This window comes from Bubalus kerabau, chromosome 15 (genome assembly GCF_029407905.1).
Source record: "Bubalus kerabau isolate K-KA32 ecotype Philippines breed swamp buffalo chromosome 15, PCC_UOA_SB_1v2, whole genome shotgun sequence".
NCBI lineage: Eukaryota > Metazoa > Chordata > Mammalia > Artiodactyla > Bovidae > Bubalus > Bubalus kerabau.
The window spans coordinates 81,335,274-81,341,262 of record NC_073638.1 but is presented as its reverse complement, the minus strand read 5'-3'; the positions used below and the strand labels follow the sequence as shown (position 1 = coordinate 81,341,262).

Sequence of the window (5,989 nt, the reverse complement as noted above, 5' to 3'; positions counted from 1 at the left end):
ATAAATTAAAATTTTAAAAACACTATGTCTCTAAATTGCAGTGTCTGAAACACTGAATTGAAGGTTAGCCACTAAACTAACACTATTTTTTTTTTTTTTAGAAGAAAGGAGTTTAGGACGACTAATAAGAGATGAGGACTTTATAGAATATTCAACCTAGGCGTACACATAGAAACACACATGTACACATGCATCTCTCTGTGTATATATGTGTGTTTTTGTGTGTGTATGAAGCTGCTGCTGCTAAGTCGCTTCAGTCTTGTCCGACTCTGTGCGACCCCATGGACTGCAGCCTATCAGGCTCCTCCGTCCATGGGATTTTCCAGGCAAGAGCACTGGAGTGGGTTGCCATTGCCTTCTCATGTATGAAGCAGGGAAATTTAATGAATTTTGTGTAGAAAGAGTGCCAAGGCACTTGGCATATCTAATACACTGTGTAGTGCATTAAATAAAATTGTTTTATGCTCTTATATGCAGGCTTTCAGGAACTACTGCAATTGCCAGCCTTTATCTATCTATATACAGAAACATATGTAAACACATACACACATATGAGGTCATATATGTCATGTAGAATATAATTTATATCATATATATAGATGTATATATATATATTTATATGTATAAAGTAGAGATCTACAAAATGGCTGTGAATTTTTTTAAATGGTATTTTATAGGGTGGAATTTAACTGATTTTAAAGAAAGAACGGTCAGTTAAAGGACTATTGTAGTAATCTAGGTGAAAGATGATGTTGACTTGAGCCTTAATGGTAGAAATAAATAAAGTTGGCTTGTTGACATAGACATTTCGAAAATAGAGACAACATGATTATCTGATAGACTAGTTACATAGTATGCGAGAAAGAAAAGAGAACAATTTCTTTAATATTTATTTGCTTGTATTTATTTTTTATTTGAACACATGGAAGTAGAGAGTTGTCACTGACTTGAGACAGAGAATGTTATGTTTGGGAAAATTAAAGGAAGACATGAGCAAATCAGCTCTGAGTTAGGTTGAGTCATTATTTGATATTAGTATGAAAATGTCAGTAAGTGATTGCATTATAAGTCTGGGATTTGGGAAAGAGGTCAGGGCTGAAATAAATTCAGGAGTTGTAAATATATAGATAGTATTTATAGTCATGAGACTGAATAAGATCATGAAGGTAGAGTGTAAATAGGAAAAAAAAAATAGAAGAAGATCACAAAATGAGTTCTGAGCTACTCCAATCTTAACAGTCAGAGAAAAGAGGAATAAACAAAGAAGGCTGAGAAGGAGCAGCCCATATGGTAGGAGGAAAACTCAGAATGGTGTGTCCTGGGAGACAAGAGATGATAGTTTTTCAGGGAGTAGTTAGCAATTAACTCTGCCAAATATTATCAATAGATCAAAAAGATGAAGATTGAGAACTGACCACTGAATTTAGCAGCATAAAGAACCCTAACAACCTCGACAAGAACAATTTCTGTGGAGTGATGGAGTGAAAGTTTGATTAGAGTGGGCTTAAGAGAAAACAGGAAAAAAAACAAACTGAATTCAGGAAGTATTTATTATATATCCAAGTATGTCTTACATTTCATTGCCAAAGAGAATGTAAAGGAACTGGATAATAGACAGTGAAGGCAAAAAGGTCAACGGAAGACGTGAAAAACTTCGGGAGGTAAGGTTAGATATAGACAAGCAGGGGTTGATTATCAACAATTTCACACACACATGGATAAATGCTCATTTTAAAATAAAAGTTGCTGAGTTCACTTAAGAAATCTTTTTGTTGTTCTTCAGTTAAAAAAATAAATAGCGTTAATATACATGTTCTTTGGACATTTTAGAAGTAATTCTACAGTAGAGAATAAACTGTTTGATTTTCTTTTTTTTTTTTTTCATAATTTATATCACCAATTTCTTTCTTATCTCAGCAAGCCAATCATCCATTCTGAGACAAAGGGATGAGCAACCATTCGACAGTGACTGAATTTATTCTCCTGGGGCTCAGCGATCATCCAGAGCTACAGTCTTCTTTTTATGGTATTTCTAGTCATCTGTATGATCACTGTGTTTGGAAATCTTGGCATGATCCTCTTAGTCAAGATTGACTCACATCTCCACATGCCAATGTATTTTTTCCTCAGTAACCTGTCCCTTGTTGACTTCTGTTACTCTTCTGTCATTGCCCCTAAAATACTCGTAAATTTCTGGGCAGAGAACCCAGTCATTTCATTCAATGAATGTGCCACTCAGTTCTTCTGTTTTGGTTCTTTTGCTGACATTGAGGGATTCCTGTTGACTGTGATGTCCTATGACCGTTAGGTGGCCATCTGCAAACCTCGCCTTTACACGGTCACTGTGTCCCCCCCAACTTAACGTCCTGCTGGTGTTGACCACATACCTCACTGGCTTCATAAATGCTGCCATTCACATGGGCCTCACCTTCCAGCTGCCTTTCTGCCACTCCAGTGTCATCAACCACTTTTTCTGTGACATTCCACCCCTCCTGAAACTCACTTGTTCTGACACTCGTGTCAATGAAGCTGTCATTCTTGCTTTTGCCAGTTTTAATGAGCTGAGCTGCCTCCTGACCATTCTCACTTCCTATCTCTGCATCCTCAATGCTGTCATGAGGATCCGCTCTGCTGATGGAGGCACTAAACCTTCTCCACTTGCGCGTCCCACCTGATGGTGGTCACCATCTTCTCTGGCACAATCCTGTTCATGTATCTGCACCCCAGGTCCAGATACTCAATGGACCAAGACAAAGTGCTGTCTGTGTTTTATATGGTGGTCATCCCCATGTTAAATCCTCTCATCTATAGTCTGAGAAATAAGGAGGTCAAAGTTTCCTTTGGCAAAAAATTTTTTAATTTAAATTTATATATTTTAATTGGAGGCTAATTACTTTACAATATTGTATTAGTTTTGCCATACATCAACATGAATCTGCCATGGGTGTACACGTGTTCCCAATCCTGAACCCCCCTCCCTGTACCATCCCTCTGGGTCATCCCAGTGTACCAGCCCTTTTTAAAACATCCTCTTTTTGCTTCTGTACTTAGAATTGCCAAAGCATGGGCTTTTAGGGCTCAGAGGGAACTTAGAAATGGTCAAATCCACATGTGTTTACTCTGGCTCCATGTCATTCTGTCATGAGGTTTCCTGTTTTGTTTTTGCTTTTTTTTTTTTTACTAGTGGAATTGGACCAAATATTCCAAGCATCCTCAGGAATATGATTGCTGTATATAAATCCCATTTATTCCAGAGAACTTATATGCTTGAAAAAACCAATTATCATAGTTCAACTCCCTATTTAGGAGCATAAAACTCAAAATGGACATACCTAAAATATAGTGTAAACTTTGTTCTAGACCACTGCAATACATGAATGGCATAATAAAGCAAATTACACAATTTTTTTGGTTTCCCAGCTCATGTAACAGTTATATTTATATTATATTATAGTCTATTAAGTATGCAACAGCATTATGTCTAAAGCATATATATTTTAGTTAAAATACTTTATTAAAATCTAGTCTTCAGTGAGTTACAATCATTTTACTGGTGAAGGGTATTGCTTTACTGCTGATGACTGCTGAGTGATCAGGGTGGCAGTTGCTCAAAATGTGGGTTGTGGTGACAGTTTCTTAAAATGCAGCAATGAAGTTTGCTACATCAATTGACATTGTCACAAAAGATTTGCCTGTAGCATGTAATGCTGTTCCACAGCATTTTACCCACAGCAGAACTTTGAAATCTCAAATTGATACTCTCAAAGGATGCCACTGCTTTATCAACTAAGTTTATGTAATATTCTAAATCCTTTGTTGTCATGTCAACAATCTGTACAACATTTTTCACCAGGAGTGATTCAATCTCAAGAAACGATTTGTTTTGCACATCCACAAGAAGCAAGTCCTCATCCACTAAAGTTTTATCCTGAGATTGCAGCAATTCAGACACATCTTCAGTCTCTACTTCTAATCAAGTTCTCTTACTATTTCTAATACATCTGCAGCTACTCTCGCCACTGAAATTTTGAACTCCTCAAAGTCATTCATGAAGGTGGGATACAACTTACCCCAAATCCTGTTAATGTTAGTATTTTTACTTCTTCCAAATGGATCATGAATGTTCTTAATGGCATTCACAATAATGAATCAATTCTGGAAGCTTTCAATTTCCTTTGCCCAGACATCAAAGAAATCACTAACTACAACAGCCATAGCCTTACAAAACATATTTTTAAAATAATAACATCTGAAAGTTGAAATGATACCTTGATCTATAGGCTGCAGAATGGATGGGGAATGTGATTGCTCTGTTGTGTTAGCAGGCATAAAAACAGCACATATCTTGTTGTACATCTCCATTAGAACTCTTGGGTGAACAGGTGCATTGTCAATAAGTAATAGTACTTTAAAAAGAAATCTTATTTTCTTCCTTTTATTTTATTTTTTTCTGAGCAGTAGATCTCAACAGTGAGCTTAAAATATTTAGCAAACCATGCTTCTCAGGCGGCACTAGTGGTAAAGAACTCACCTGTCAATGCAGGAGATACAAGAGACGTGGGTTCAAACTCTGAGTCGGGAAGATTCCCCTGGAGTAGGCATGGCAACCCACTCCAGTATTCCTGCCTGGAGAATCCCATGGACAGAGGAAGGCTGGCAGGTGACAGTCCATAGTGTAGCACAGAGTTGGACACGACTGAAGCAGCTTAGCAGCAGCAGCATGTTGTAAGCAGATGCGCTATCATCTACACTGTTGTTTTATTTATAGAGCAGAGGCAGAGTAGGTTTAGCATACTTCTTAAGGGCCCTAGAATTTTCAAAGTGGTAAATGAGCATTGGCTTCAATTGAAGCCTCGAGCTACATTAGCCCCTAACAAGAGAGTCAGTCAATCCTTTGAAGGTTTGAAGTGAGGCAAACCTTGTCCTTTGAAACTTTGACTTCTCTTTAGCTTTGGAAGCCCTAGATAACATCTCCTTCCAATATAAAGCTATTTCACCCGTATTGAAAATATCTTGTTCAGTGTAGCTAAATTTATTGTTTTGAGTGCTGTAGTTCCTTATTAACTCTTAAAATTAGATAGTGTAAATCATTTAAAGATTTTTCTTCTGTCTCAAAATTGTTTTGGATAATTTAAGATTTTTTTTTTTTAACAACCACTATATAACTTAGAATCAGTTTGTCTATTAAAAATAAGCAAGCTGAACTGGCATTAAAACTATTGATCAATTTTAGACAAATTGGTAACTTAAAAATATTGGACTTAAAACTACTGAATATTACAATCCACAAGGAAGATATATCTCTCCATTATTTAAGTCTCCTTTAATTTCTCTCTGCATGCAGTGTTTTGTGGTTATCAGTATGTAACTCCTGAAGTTTTATTAAAAAATCATTTTTAAGTGGCTTACTCTTTTGATGTTATTATAAGTGATATATGCTGCTGCTAAGTCACTTCAGTCGTGTCCGACTCTGTGCGACCCCATAGACGGCAGCCGACCAGGCTCCCCCGTTCCTGGGATTCTCCAGGCAAGAACACTGGAGTGGGTTGCCATTTCTTTCTCCAATGCATGAAAGTGAAAAGTGAAAGTGAAGTCGCTCAGTAGTATCCGACTCTTAGCGACCCCATGGACTGCAGCCTACCAGGCTCCTCAGTCCATGGAATTTTCCAGGCAAGAGTACTGGAGTGGGGTGCCATTGCCTTCTCCAAGTGATATATAGAAGCATTTATTTTCTAGTTATGGTTGGCTTTTACATAACAATATAAATAATCTTTGCATATTGATCTTTACCTTGTGACCTTCCACTATGTACTCTTAGCTTTTCTTCTGCATATTAAAAAATGGGATGTACAACTTAATGATCACCACAATAAATCTAGTTAACATTTTATTTGTGTATCTTAAAAGGAGATTCTATATAAACTATTCGGAGAAGGCAATGGCACCCCACTCCAGTACTCTTGCCTGGAGAATCCCATGGACAGAGGAG

The 5,989-nt window shown here is 37.1% G+C and overlaps 1 pseudogene; it reads left to right on the top strand.

Moving 5' to 3' along the window:
- The first annotated feature begins 1,947 nt into the window (after positions 1-1,947).
- LOC129627938 (olfactory receptor 1020-like) lies at positions 1,948-3,238 on the top strand (annotated as a pseudogene).
- Positions 3,239-5,989: the final 2,751 nt, after the last annotated feature.